This window comes from Triticum dicoccoides, chromosome 4A, assembly GCF_002162155.2.
Source record: "Triticum dicoccoides isolate Atlit2015 ecotype Zavitan chromosome 4A, WEW_v2.0, whole genome shotgun sequence".
In the NCBI taxonomy this organism is placed as follows: Eukaryota; Viridiplantae; Streptophyta; class Magnoliopsida; order Poales; family Poaceae; genus Triticum; species Triticum dicoccoides.
The window spans coordinates 225,814,072-225,829,877 of NC_041386.1; positions in this window are offsets into that span (position 1 = coordinate 225,814,072).

Genomic DNA, 15,806 nt, shown 5'->3' on the forward strand with positions numbered 1-15,806 from the left:
TATGTTGTGTGCTTCTTTCCGGTGTTGCTTCTTCGGGTTGGTTCCAATAACGTCGCGTTTGTGAGGGCCCGTTCGACTATGTCCATTTGTCTTCTTCATGGACTCGTTCTTCTTCCTTGCGGGATTTCAAGCAAGATGACCATACTCTCGAAATCACTTCTATCTTTGCTTGCTAGTTGCTCGCTCTTTTGCTATGCTTACGCTGCGATACCTACCACTTGCTTATCATGCCTCCCATATTTCTAGCCAAGCCTCTAACCCACCTTGTCCTAGCAAACTGTTGTTTGGCTATGTTACCGCTTTGCTCAGCCCTCTTATAGCGTTGTTCGTTGCAGGTGAAGATTGGAGTTTGTTCCTTGTTGGAACATGGATATTATTGTTGGGATATCAAAATGTCTCTTCTTTAATTAATGCATCTATATACTTGGTAAAGGGTGGAAGGCTCGGCCTTATGCCTGGTGTTTTGTTCCACTCTTGCCGCCCTAGTTTCCGTCATATCGGTGTTATGTTCCCGGATTTTGCGTTCCTTACATGGTTGGGTTATAATGGGAACCCCTTGACAGTTCACTTTGAATAAAACTCCTCCAGCAAGGCCCAACCTTGGTTTTACCATTCACCACCTAGCCTCTTTTTCCCTCGGGTTAGGCCAACCCAAGGGTCACCTTTATTTTAACCCCCCGGGCCAGTGCTTGTCTAAGTGTTGGTCCGAAATGGGCAGCCTACGGGGCCACCTCGGGGAAACTTGAGGGCTGGTTTTACTCATAGCTTGACATATTCGGTGTTGTCCTGAGAACGAGATATGTGCAGCTCCCATCAGGATGTCGGCGCATCGGGCGGCTTTGCTGGACTTGTTTTACCATTGTCGAGGATGTCTTCTAACCGGGATGTTGAGTCTGATCGGATTGTCTTGGGAGAAGGAATATCCTTCGTTGACCATGAGAGCTTGTGATGGGCTAAGTTGGGAGACCCCTGTAGGGATACTTTCGAAAGCCATGCCCGCGGTTATGGGCAGATGGGAATTTGTTAATGTCCGGTTGTAGAAAACCTAAAGTTTATCTTAATTAAAATGCACCAACCGCGTGTGTAACCGTGATGGTCTCTTCTCGGCGGAGTCCGGGAAGTGAACACGATGTTGGAGTTATGCTTGACGTAGGTTGTTCTAGGATCACTTCTTGATCATAGTTTCTCGATCGTGCTTTGCCTTCTCTTCTCGCTCTCATTTGCGTATGTTAGCCACCAAATATGCTAGTCACTTGCTGCAGCTCCACCTCATACCTTTTACCCTACCTATAAGCTTAAATAGTCTTGATCGCGAGGGTGTGAGATTGTTGAGTCCCCGTGACTCACAGATACTTCCAAAACCAGCTTGCAGGTGCCGTTGAACCGTGCAGATGACGCAACCAAGCTCAAGGAGGATCTCTATGAAGATCGTGTTCTTTATGTTGTTCTGTTTTCCAGTTGATCAGTAGTGGAGCCCAGTTGGGTCGATCGGGGATCTGTGTAGCATTTGGGGTAGTCTTCTTTTATTTTGGTTCTGTAGTTGGACCTTGAGTATATTTGGATGATGTAATGCTTTATTCATGTAATTGTGTGAAGTGGCGATTGTAATCCAACTATGTATCTCTTTCCCTTATGTATTACATGGGTTGTGTGAAGATTACCTCACTTGCGACATTGCTTTCAATGCGGTTATGCCTCTAAGTCGTGCTTCGACACGTGGGAGATATAGTCGCATCGAGGTCGTTACAAGTTGGTATCAGAGCCTTCCCCGACCTTAGGAGCCCCCTGCTTGATCGAATCGTTGGCATTGTTGAGTCTAGAACAATGTTTTGAGTCATTTAGGATTATATATATCAGAGAGTAGGACTTCTTTTTACTCCTCAGTCCCTTCATCGCTCTGGAGAGGCTTCCTGACGTAGAGTTTTGACTCCTCTCTTCTCAAATTTCACTAAAAAAAATTTAGGATCACGCGGGTATCTTGGAATCGTTCCGATGGTTTTGTGATGAGAACATTGTTCTTGGTGCCTCCTGACATTTAGGGGTTGTGGCTGTTTCCCGGGGAGTTGAGCTCCAAGGTGTTGTCGTCACAATTTTATCGTTGCAGTTCTGGAATACCCGAGTTTTGCCGACATCGAAAATCTCTTTTATGCAGTTGTTGGTGAGATAACCTCGACGCCACCCAGTACTGGGGCGGGAGTTCGGGAGTATTGCAATAACTTGTATAACGGATGCTTTTCGATGGTTGAGGTAGATGATTTCTGAAGGTTTCTTGGTTATGTGTTGAAGGATGGATACAGCTGGATGTAGGATTTGCTAGTTTTGGGTGAGATATTATGCTTCCCCTGTATCCCCAACACCTGATTGCATAACCGGAAAGTCTCAGGAGTTTATAAGTGGGAATTCAAGTAGCTCTTAGGATATCTTTCCGACAGATGTATGATATGAAATTGGGGTTCGACGTCTAGTTGTCCGCCTATCTATGGTTGGTTTTATAGTGGTCTCGTTGTGTCTTAAAGAGTCCTTCACTATGCCGACTCGGGGACGATTCGTATGTCATGTGCACTGCCTTGTACATGATGGTGATATACGATCGAGCCCGTGTAGGCCCCACCATGAAAATTTGGGACGAAATCTCTATCATATGTTCGTTCCGGCTTATTCTGCAAGCCAATCCTTTGTTTTGTTTTCAATTGTGGTATTCGAGTTGCTTCAGTGTCAAATGTTGATTCCATACCTTCCCCAAATGATGTTCTCATATTTCTATGTGATTACCAATCCTTCATGATAATCGGGATTGTCATGACAATCCTTCTCAACCAGCGTATTTCTCTTCAAGTGGATCCGATCAACATTCGCAAGATCAACTCAAGTTTTCTCAATGTTGTTTGTTTCATCCATCTAAAAGTTGCCTTTGTTTTTCCCACCCTCCCTCCCTTGTTTTTTCTTCAAGGACTCATATATCTCAATCAAGTATCATTTTATTGATGTGAAGTCTCTTCTTTCTTTCCTTTCAATGTTCTTACTCAGTGTTTCTCAGGAAGATTCTAACGGAGTGTCACATCCCTGCTTTTAGTCATGCATTAGGATTGGATGAACTTGTGAATCATGTTTAAGTTTATTTTAAACTTGAAATGGGGCCTAATCAACCCCAACACCCCCCTGAAAATGCTAATTCCCAACAATTGGAATTTCAATGAACCCAAAATGCCCTTCATAAAGCCGACCATTTTTGGTTCTGGTTTAAACCTCTGCCAAAAATGGTCTTGCAAATTATGGAGCCATTCGGGATTTTTGAACAAGCCATAAGTATTTGAATTTGGGCATTTTAAATACTATAAATATTTTAAAGTGCTCAAATACTCTTGGAAGTATTTTTAGGCAGTTGAGAATATTTTCAAATGTGCCTCTGAATATTCCCAGGATTTTTAGAAATGGAATGGTATTTTAATCATTTCAATACATAGAGTAGAGCAAATAAAAAAGAGAAAACAAAAAGGAACAGATGACTTACCTGGAAGCCCACCTAGCAGGCCCACCTACTGGCCCAGCCCACCTCCTGTGCCAGCGAGCTACTTGCACTCGCCAGCACAAGCAAGCAGCTGCTCGACGGCGAGCACATCATGCATGCCACACATCTGCCCGCCGCCTCGCCGCTCCCCTTGTCGAGCTGTCACCCTGGGACGCACCCCCACCTCTCTCTCGAGCTCCCAGACACACTCGCTCTCCTCCCCTGACCCTCTCTCTCGCCCTCCTCGACGACGCCCGAGCCGTCACCGTCGCCGCCGCTCGTCGCAGCCGCGTCCAACGCCATCCCCGAGCCGCGCCATCGTGTCTAGGAGCGTCGCCGTCGTCGACTACGTCGACTAGCCAAGTCGCACGACACCGGAGCCCCTGCAACGTCGCCGTCGCCGTCGTCTTCAACCTCGGGCCGCCCGAGATCGCCATCGCCATTCCGACCGCACCGAGCCCTCCCCGAGCTCGCTGACCCTCTCTGCGGCTTCCTAGTGAGCTGCTACTCCTCCCCCTTCTCTCCGCTTCGTCGCTAGAGCTCTGTAGCCGCCACGCCTCTTTCGTCCGAACGCGCCGCCGCCTGAGCTCGTCTTCGACGTAGCTCCGGCCGCTTAGCGGTCCCGCTGGCATGTCCAGCATGCTCACCGTATCGCGTAGATGTTGTAGGTGCTAGCGCCACGCCGCCTAGGCCACTGCAGCCACGCACACGAGCTGACCCGAGATTCGGCCACTTTCCGGCCACGCCATCACCAAGGCTGGATGCGGGCGAGCACCAGCTGCCCGTAGCTGCTCTCCGCAGCAAATGGTGCCCTGTGGGCAAATCCCACAGCACGCCGCCGCGTCTGGCCTCCCCGGCGGCTAAACGCCGGCAGGCGCTGACCGCTGACCGGCGAGGTTTGACCCCGCCGAGTCAGGTTGACTTCCCCCTCTCTCTCACTGACATGCGGGTCTTGCCCGATTAATTACTCTGTTAGTGCTAATTAACTAGGTTAGTTTAATTAGTATAGTCATCGACTAGTGGGCCCTGCCCAGTTAATTAGACTAACTAAACGTAGTTAGTGTAGAGAGTCACTGACCAGTGGGCCCCACTGGTCAGGTTTGACTGGCCACTGGCGCCTTTGACTCGCTGACGTCACAGTGACGCAGTGCTGACACAATTATTTAATTTCTGGATTTATTTTCATATAGGAAATTCCGGAAAATAGCCTAAACTTCTAAAAATCATAGAAAATCAACCATAGCTCCAAATCAAACAAATTATATATGAAAAATGATCAGAAAAATTCAATCTATCCATCTGTAATTGTTTCATGCATGAAAAACCACTTTAACCTTGATGTTTAGGTGAAACAAGCTAACATGCTCATTATGCATAAGAACTTTAACTTTCATTTGAATCTTTGATTCAAATGGACCCATTTCAACTTGTTTCACATTGCATTAGGCAGGACACATCATTTTGCCATGTCATAGCATGCATCATATTGTTGCATATCGTCATGTGTTGATTCTGTTCTGTGTGTCCTTCGTGGTAGGTTCTGCCTCCGAGGATATCTCCGTGTATCCAACTGAAGGGCAGTACCCTACTACCACTCCATCAGGCAATCAGCCCCATTTATCATATCGATACAATCCCATGTTCTCGCCTCTGCTCTCATTTACTGCATTAAGACAACAACGTTTCAAACTGCTGTGTGCTGTGGTAGTTGAACCCTTATCCTCTGCATGACCTGTCATTGCCACAGTAACTAGATGAAACCCACTAGCATGTGTAGGAGTTGATTGAGCCATGTATGTGTTTCCTACCTTGCTATGCCTACTATGCTTAGAGTTGTGTCAGGTCTGGTTCATCTAGGTGATGGGCTAGAGTGAAATGATTATGTCGGTAATGTGAGGGATGTGTTGAACATGATTTGGTAAAGGTATCGATGAGAGTCCATGTAGGAGTACATGGTGCATTGTTTCACTGAGGCTGTCCCTAGAAACTAAGATCTGTATGTGTGATTTTAAGAATCAACTACTACCATGCATTGTGATCCTTAATTGACCCTCTCGGCTTCTTAATCACCCTAATACTCTGTCCAGGAGTTGCAAATAGTTTCTGGTGTTTGTAGGTTATGTGTTGGCGGCCGTGCGTAGCGCTGACCCTAGGGGTGGGTTATGATGCGGTAGATACACCGTGGCACGGTGTACCGAGTCACCCATTTGCTGTCTCGGGAACCCTGTTCACATCATTCGGGGCCGTATGTGGAAACCTCGGCCGGACTCCCTGCGGATGGAACCTAGATAGGCGATAAACCTGGACTAGAGACTTGAGTGTTTAGGTAGGCCATGGCCGACACCCTCGTTGGGATTCTGCTTGAAGGTTGCCGAGTACATGTCGTGTAAACGAGGGTAAGTGGTGAGAGCGTGTATGAAAAAGTACACCCATGCAGGGTTAACATCATCTATTCTAATAGCCGCGTCCGCGGTAAAGGACTACTTGGTTGCCTATACAGTTCATAGACAAGTTAATGGTTACTACTAAAAGACTCAAGATAAGTGTGAGTACTGAGGATGGCCCTCTCGTTGGATGACGAGGGAGGATCCCCGATGGAGTATTGTGTTTGTGATTAGTGGACTCGTGTGTGAAAACTATTTTACTAGTGGTGTCTCGTAGGATAGCTTAGCCAAGAGTCAAAGATGGCTTGCTGCAATTACTCCACCACCTTCTTGAGAATGAGCGTGTATAGTAGGTTCTGTTGTAAGACTTGCTGAGTACCTTTGTACTCATGTTTGCTTAACTACTATTTTCAGACGACAACACCGCCCCCTCCGATGGGTTTTATGTAGATCTCGACGTCGATGACTGACTTGCCACCCAGGTGGTGATCCTGGCCATGGAGGGCCCTATGTAGATAGACAGGCTTCGAGAAGCCTTCTTTCTTTCTAGTGTCTGTACTCATACTATTTGCTTCCGCATATGCTTGTATGCTTGTATGACTTGAGTGTCGGGTCATGTGACCCCTATCTGTATGAACATGTTATGTATGGCTCTCTGGAGCCTTTAAATAAAGTACTTGCATTGTAGAGTTTTGTTGTGATGCCATGTTGTATTTGCACATATCGAGCATATTGTGTGTATGATTGAAATGCTTGGTATGTGCGGGATCCGACAATCTAGTTGTTTATCCTTGCCAGCCTTTCTTGTGGGGAAATGTAGTCTAGTGCTCCTCGAGCCATAGTAGTCCGCTACAGCCCGGTTCACCGGAGTCCTGCTAGCCCAGCACTACTACTCAGGACACTTGACTGGCCGACATGTGTTTCACTTCGTTCCTATGTCTGTCCCTTCGGGGAAATGTCACGCGGTGACTTCCGGAGTCCTGCCTAGCCTGCTACAGCCCGGGTTCCCCGGAGTCCTGTTAGCCCAGTGCTACAGCCCGGATTCACTCGCTGATGACCGACATGCTCGATGTGATTCATGTATGCCTGTCTCCATAGGTCTGTGCCGCTTTGGGTTTACGACTAGCCATGTCGGCCCGGGTTCTCTGTCATATGGATGCTAGCGGCACTATCATATACGTGAGCCAAAAGGCGCAAACGGTCCCGGGCCATGGTAAGGCGACACCCGTGGGGATACCGTGCGTGAGGCCGCAATGTGATATGAGGTGTTACCGGCTAGATCGATGTGACTTGGAATCGAGATCCTGACAGCATTGGCATCAGAGTCGGACTACCTGTAGGTTCGTTGAGCCAAACTGGTTGATATCGAGTCTAGAAATGCTTTAGTTATATGTAGGGGAATTGATTGTGGGAGGGAACGTAAGGCTCTTTTACTCCTTTACCTTATGCCCTCTGATCTGAGTCATTCTCTTCTCATTCAACGTGGGTTAAGGACTAGTCTCTCTTCTTCTATCAGGATCACATGTTACTAATCCGTAGTAGCTTATAGGATTGTTGTTACAAGCCTCAGTACAGTTTCTACTACTTTTAGTATGTTGCTAGTTGAATCAGAACCTTGGTATGATGTTGTTGAGTGGTATTGCAAACTATTGTGGATGTCTCAAAACTTTTTCTGAGCATTTACAGCCGTTATGCTGTCCGATTTCCCCTAGAAAATTCTAATGCCTTTGCATTATTCTATGCTTTCAGATGGCCACCTGTTCGCAGAACCAAGTGGTTCGTCTGACCCGGTGCTTCGATGTGCCCGGCCACACGGCCATGTTGGTTCGAGTGATGGTCGAGTCAGGCTATCGGTGGTATCCAGAATATACCGTCGAGGAGCAGTTCAGAGACTTCAAACAAAGCTAGTACCTATGTACCGTCAGGATATATCCCTCTTATCTTGGAGCCACTGAGCCCCTTCACTGTTCCTATGGACTTGGGGTCACTATTGAGATGTATGTGCAGGATGCGGCCTATTCAATGATGACTATCATTCGAGCCAGGACTGCCTTGCTACAGAACACCGACTTCTGTTACATGCCAGCCTCACTTCCTGGAGCACAGGGGTACTATCAGGCTTTGTACTATGACTCTTCACATGAGGAGTCACTACTCTGCACCACTGTCGAGATGCTTGAGGATAAGGACCACGAAAATCGGGCCTTGCGTATGGAGCTTTTCCACACTCGTGCTGATCATTGGGCCACTTTGACTCGGTTTGCACCTGCGGTGCAGGCAGGATACATGGACATGAGGGGCATGTACCCTGTACGGTCTGGATTGCCAGATTGTATGGAGTGGCGCGATGTAGGAGGCATCACCCCTCCTCGTGGTCCCCGTCTGCCACCACCTGTGGGACCGAGGCCACATCCGAGTCCCTATGGTCCACAAGCTCCGCAGGACCGTCTGTTCCCAGATGATCATGTTCCACTTCGAGGCTTTGGTGGCGACTTCTATGAGGATTACTACGGAGCCGTTTGAGCTAGTAGTAGTTTCACTAGTATTGTAATAGTTGTATTCTCCACAGTCCTGCGTGACCCGTGGGATACAACTTGGTGTGCATCATGCTCCGGAGGTGTAGAAAAATAATGTATAGGAGCTTGGAATGCCTTCGATGAGATGTAATGTCTTTCACCGTAGTTGTACTCTAGCCTGGGCTTGTACTAAACTATGTACGGTGTGTATGACCAATGGTATATACATGGCAGTTTCTATATTACCATGTCGTGCAATGAACATCTTAGCATTCCATGTTATCCATTACACTCTGCACTTCCTTGCTAAGTTTGTGCCATCCTTATCTAAACCGTTGTCTTGTTTTCTCCTAGGATGGTCAACACCCGCAGCAACCCTGCTGCCCCAGAGCAAGGGGAAGCCAGTGCAGTTAGGGGTGAAAATCTGCCTCACCCACCTTCTCTGGCCGAAGTTATGCTGGAGGCGGAAAGAAACAAGCGTGAGACTAACCGCTTGCTAGAGTGGATTGAGCAGAACACTACACACGATCAGCAAAATGACTTGGTGTCAATCAATGACTTCATCAAGTTGTACCCACCAAAGTTCAATCATTCCGTCGAGCCCCTTGACGTTGATGACTGGCTCCGCAGCATCACACACAAGCTACGTTCTGCTAACGTAGCAGAAGCTGATAAGGTTACCTATGCTGCCTATCACCTCGAAGGCCCTGCTAGCCTTTAGTGGGAAAACTTTGAGGCTATGCGCCCGGTCGGCCAAATCACTACTTGGGCTGAATTCAGTGAAGCTTTCCATGAGCATCACCTCCGGGAAGGTCTCATAGATCGCAAGAGGGAAGAGTTCTGCAATTTCACCCAAGGAAGACTGACTGTGGATGCATATAGTCGTGAATTTGGGAATCTGGTACGATATGCTCCTGAAGAGGTATCCACCAACGCTAAGAAGCAGGAAAGGTTCCGCAAGGGACTTAGCCCTGAGCTTCGCCGCGATCTTCGTCTGCATGAGTGCACCTCCTTTCAGAAGTTGGTCAATAAAGCCATCAGTGCTAAGACAGGCCAGTCTGACTATGATGCTTCACGCAAGCACTCTTGTGATTTTGGCTCTTCATCCGGCTCTGGATCTCAGAAGCGCCGGGTGTGGATTCCAAGCACGACACTGCCACCGAGGTTCATTCCGAGGCCATCCTTTGAGGCGCCTCGCCCCAACCAGCAGTTTGCACCGTCCAAGCCCTATGGTGGCCCCGCTGCTAATGCCGTTCCACGCCCCAATGTTGTGACATGTTTCAAGTGTGGAGAGCCGGGTCACTATAGTCGAGAGTGTCCCCAGAACAACAACCCCAATCAGTCTGGAAAGTCCGTTGGTCGTGGTAAGCCAGCGGGAAAGACATTCCACGCCAAGCCGGTCACCACTGCATGTGGCCATGTCAACTATGTCTCAGCTGAGGAGGCTCATGATGATCCTAACGTCGTCCTTGGTACGCTCCTTGTTAATTGCCATCCGGCATCTGTTCTTTTCGATACTGGAGCATCTCATTCATTCATATCTGAGAACTATGCTCGATTGCATAACACGACATTCTATGACATGCCCACTTCCATGGTAATTGAAACTCCAGGTTCCAAATGGCAAACTTCTAGAGTAAGCCATGGGAACGAAATTCTTGTCGATAGACTTGTCTTCCATGCATCTTTAATAGCTCTCAAGTCCTCGGACATAAACATCATCTTGGTTATGGACTGGATGTCAGCTCATTATGCTAAGATTGAATGTGCCACTAGAACCGTTCAACTTACTCATCCATCGGGCAAGACATTCAATGTCTTAACTCGAGTGGCCAAGCGCCAGCTTTTCTCCCTAAATGCCAACCCCTTCCAGACCTTGAAGATATTCCGGTAGTCTGAGACTTTCCGGATGTCTTTCCAGAAGAACTGCTAGGTGTTCCACCTGACAGGGACGTCGAGTTTGTGATAGACCTTGTTCCAGGAACCGTCCCAATTTCTAGGAGACCCTATAAGATGGCACCCTTAGAACTAGCCGAGCTTAAGAACCAACTCAATGAGTCCTTGAAAAAGGGTTTCATCTGTCCTAGTTCCTCTCCTTGGGCTTGCCCCATCCTCTTTGTCAAGCAGAAGGATGGAACAGATCGGATGGTTGTAGATTACCGACCTGTCAACTTGGTCACTATCAAGAACAAGTATCCGCTTCTCAGGATCAATGATTTGTATGATCAGCTCGCTGGATCCTCACTCTTTTCCAAGATGGATTTGAGGTTGGGCTACCATCAAATCAAAATCAGAAATGGGGACATTCCCAAAACGGCCTTCGTTACTCGTTATGGCCAATACGAGTACACCGTCATGTCCTTCGGTTTAACCAATGCCCCAGCCACTTTCTCTTGGTTAATGAACTCAGTCTTCATGGAGTATTTGGATAAATTCGTCGTGGTATACCTTGATGATATACTCATCTACTCCAAGAATGAAGAGGAACATGCCGAACATCTAAGGCTGGTATTGACGAAACTTCGAGAGCATCGCCTTTATGCCAAATTCTCCAAGTGTACATTTTGGTTTCCAGAAGTGACCTATCTAGGACATGTAATCTCTGGTAAGGGTATTGCTGTCAATCCCTAACGAGTTCAAGCCGTCCTTGATTGGACCCCACCTGAGACGGTCAAGAAAGTTCGGAGCTTCCTTGGCTTAGCGAGCTATTGCCGCCGCTTCGTCGAGAATTTCTCCAAGGTTGCTAAACCTCTAACTGAACTTCTCAAGAAAGATAAAAAGTTCGAGTGGACCCCACAGTGCAAGTTCAGCTTTCAGGAACTGAAAAGACGCCTGACATCTGCTCCCGTACTGGTACCACCAGATTTCTCCAAGGACTTTATTATCTATTGCGACGCCTCGTGACAAGGACTAGGTTGCATACTCATGCAAGATCGTCAGGTAATTGCCTATGCTTCACGGTAATTACACCCACATGAGGAAAATTATCCGACACATGATCTAGAGCTTACAACTGTAGTCCATGCACTCAAAACTTGGCGACATTACCTTCTCAGTAATCGTTGCGAGATCTTCACCGATCACCAAAGTTTGAAATATATCTTCACCCAACCGGATTTGAATCTCAGGGAAAGGCATTGGGTCGAGTTGATCTCGGATTACGACTTAGGAATAACTTACACCCCGGGCAAATCCAATGTCATGGCTGATGCGCTGAGTCATAAATCTTATTGTAACAACCTGATGTTACAACAAAGTCAACCACTTCTCCACGAGGAATTTCGTAAGATTAACCTTCACATAGTTCCTCGAGGATTCCTATCCACCCTGGTGGCGAAGCCTAACCTTATGGATCAGATCATAACCGCCCAGCGGTATGATAAGGGCATATCCCGGATTAAGGAAAACATCGCTAGCGGAGTTGCTAAATGTTTTTCCATGGATGAGCGAGGTGTTGTCTTCTTCGAGAACCGCTTGGTGGTTCCCAAGAAATAACATTTACGCCAGTTGATTCTTAAGGAAGCTCATGAATCCCCTTGCACCATTCATCCCGGTAGTTCTAAAATTGATCAAGACCTATGCCAGAGGTTTTGGTGGACTAGGATGAAGAGAGAAGTTGCTCAATACATTGCTAGTTGCAACGTCTGTCGTCGTGTTAAGGCAGAGCATCAACGGCCTGCTGGCACCCTTCAACCTTTGGCTATTCCTGAATGGAAATGGGATAAGATCAGTATGGATTTCATTACTGGGTTTCCCAGGACCAAGAGAGGGAATAACGCCATCTTCATCATAATTGATCGTCTTTCCAAGGTGGCCCACTTTCTACTTGTTCGTGAGAGTATCACCGCTAGCTAGCTAGCTGACCTATACATCTCCCAAATAGTGTCTCTTCATGGTGTTCCATTGGAAATTAACTCAGACCGTGGGAGTCTCTTCACCTCTCGATTTTGGGAAAGTTTCCAAAATGCTATGGGAGCTCGTCTCTCTTTTAGCACCGCCTTCCATCCTCAATCAAGTGGTCAAGTAGAGCGAGTCAATCAAATTCTGGAAGATATGCTCCGAGCTTCTGTCATCTCATTCGGAATGGGTTGGGAGAAATGCCTTCCATTCGCGGAGTTTGCTTATAACAATAGTTATCAAGCTAGCTTGGGCAAAGCTCCTTTCGAGGTTCTCTATGGACGAAAATGTCGAACGCCTCTTAACTGGTCAGAAAACGGGGAAAGATAACTCTTTGGCCCGGATATGATTCAGGAAGCAGAAGAGCAGGTTCGTGTTATTCGTGAGAAATTGGAAACAGCCCAATCTTGTCAAAAGAGCCAATATGATCGTAAACATAAGCTCATAACTTATGAAGTCGGCGAGAAGGCTTACCTTCGGGTTACTCCGTTAAAGGGAACCCATCGTTTTGGTATACAGGGCAAATTGGCTCCTCGTTACATTGGACCCTTTCACATTCTTGCCAAACGAGGAGAAGTTGCCTACCAATTGGAACTACCTCCGCATCTTTCCAGAGTTCACAATGTCTTCCCCGTTTCTCAACTCAGGCGTTGCTTTGCGGATCCTATCCGTGGAGTGGACCACGAAACGCTTGATCTACAAGATAACCTCTCATATCGGGAATATCCCGTTCGTATCCTTGATCAAGCCGAGCATACCACTCGACGCCATAACATCAAGTTTCTCAAGGTTCAATGGTCACACCATTCTGAGAAAGAAGCCACTTGGGAACGGGAGGATCGTCTTCGACTCGAGTACCCCACCTTCTTCCCAACAGATCCCGAATCTCGGGACGCGATTCTTTTGAGTGGGGGTGAGTTGTCACATCCCTGCTTTTAGTCATGCATTAGGATTGGATGAACTTGTGAATCATGTTTAAATTTATTTTAAACTTGAAATGGGGCCTAATCAACCCCAACACCCCCCTTGAAAATGCTAATTCCCAACAATTGGAATTTCAATGAACCCAAAATGCCCTTCATAAAAGCCCACCATTTTTAGTTCTGGTTTAAACCTCTACCAAAAATGGTCTTGCAAATTATGGAGCCATTCTGGATTTTTGAACAAGCCATAAGTATTTGAATTTGGGCATTTTAAATACTATAAATATTTTAAAGTGCTCAAATACTCTTGGAAGTATTTTTAGGCAGTTGAGAATATTTTCAAATGTGCCTCTGAATATTCCCAGGATTTTTAGAAATGGAATGGTATTTTAATCATTTCAATACACACAGAGCAAATAAAAAATAGAAAAAAAAGGAACAGAGGACTTACCTAGAAGCCCACCTAGCAGGCCCACCTACTGGCCCAGCCCACCTCCTGTGCCAGCGAGCTGCTTGCACTCGCCAGCAAAGGCAAGCAGCTGCTCGACGGCGAGCATAGCATGCATGCCATGCAGCTTCCCGCCGCCTTGCCGCTCCCCTCGTCGAGCTGTCGCCCTGGGACGCACCCCCACCTCTCTCTCGAGCTCCCAGACACACTCGCTCTCCTCCCCTAACCCTCTCTCTCGCCCTACTCGACGATGCCCGAGCCGTCACCGTCGCCGCCGCTCATCGCAGCCACGTCCAATGTCGTCCCCAAGCCGCGCCACCGTGTGTAGCAGTGTCGCTGTCGTTGACTACGTCGACTAGCCAAGCCACACGACGCCGGAGCCCCTGCAACATTGTAGTCGCCGTCGTCTTCAACCTCGGGCCGCCCGAGATCGCCGTCGCCGTTCCGACCGCACCGAGCCCTCCCCGAGCTTGCTGACCCTCTCTGCGGCTTCCCAGTGAGCTGCTGCTCCTCCCCCTTCTCTCTGCTTCATCGCTAGAGCTCTGTAGCAGCCGTACCTCTTTCGTCTGAATGCATGCCGCTTGAGCTCGTTGCTGACGTAGCTCCGGCCGCTTAGCGGTCCCGCTGGCATGTCTGGCGTGCTCACTGCATCGCGCAGATGCTGTAGGTGCTAGAGCCACGCCGCCTAGGCCACTGCAGCCACGCACACGAGCTGACCCGAGCTTCGGCCTCCGCCAAGCTCGTCGCCGGTGATGCTCCGGCCACGCCATCACCATGGCTGGATGCGGGCGAGCACCAGCTGCCCGTAGCTGCTCTCTGCGCAGTAAATGGTGCCCTGTGGGCAAATCCCACAGCACGCCGCCGCGTTTGGCCTCGCCGGCGGCTAAACGCCGGCAACCGCTGACCGCTGACCGGCGAGGTTTGACCCCGCCGAGTCAGGTTGACTTCCCCCTCTCTCTCACTGACATGCGGGCCCCGCCCGATTAATTACTCTGTTAGTGCTAATTAACTAGGTTAGTTTAACTAGTATAGTCACCGACTAGTGGGCCCTACCCAGTTAATTAGACTAACTAAACGTAGTTAGTGCATAGAGTCACTGACCAGTGGGCCCCACTGGTCAGGTTTGACTGGCCCCTGGCGCCTTTGACTCGCTGACGTCACAATGACGCAGTGCTGACGCAATTATTTAATTTCTGGATTTATTTTCATATAGGAAATTCCAGAAAATAGCCTAAACTTCTAAAAATCATAGAAAATCAACCATAGGTCCAAATCAAACAAATTATATATGAAAAATGATCAGAAAAATTCAATCTATCCATCTGTAATGGTTTCATGCATGACAAACCACTTTAACCTTGCTGTTTAGGTGAAACAAGCTAACACACTCATTATGCATAAGAACTTTAACTTTCATTTGAATCTTTGATTCAAATGGACCCATTTCAACTTGTTTCAGATTGCATTAAGCAGGACACATCATTTTGCCATGTCATAGCATGCATCATATTGTTGCATATCGTCATGTGTTGATTATGTTTTTGTGTCCTTCGTGGTAGGTTCTGCCTCCGAGGATATCTCCGAGTATCCAACTGAAGGGCAGTACCCTACTACAACTCCATCAGGCAAGCAGCCCCATTGATCATATCGATACAATCCCATGTTCTCGCCTCTGCTCTCATTTACTGCATTAAGACAACAACGTTTCAAACTGTTGTGTGTTGCGGTAGTTGAACCCTTATCCTGTGCATGACCTGTCATTGCCACAGTAACTAGATGAAACCCACTAGCATGTGTAGGAGTTGATTGAGCCATGTATGTGTTTCCTACCTTGCTATGTCTGCTATGCTTAGAGTTGTGTCAGGTCTAGTTCATCTGGGTGTTGGGCTAGAGTGAAATGATTATGTCGGTAATGTGGGGGACGTGTTGAACATGATTTGGTAAAGCTATCGATGAGAGGCCATGTAGGAGTACATGGTGGGTTGTTTCATTGAGGCCGTCCCTAGGAACTGAGATCAGTATGTGTGATTTTAAGGATCAGCTACTACCATGCATTGGGATCCTTAATTGACCCTCTCGGCTTCTTAATCACCCTAGTACTTTGTCCAGGAGTTGCAAATACTTTCTGGT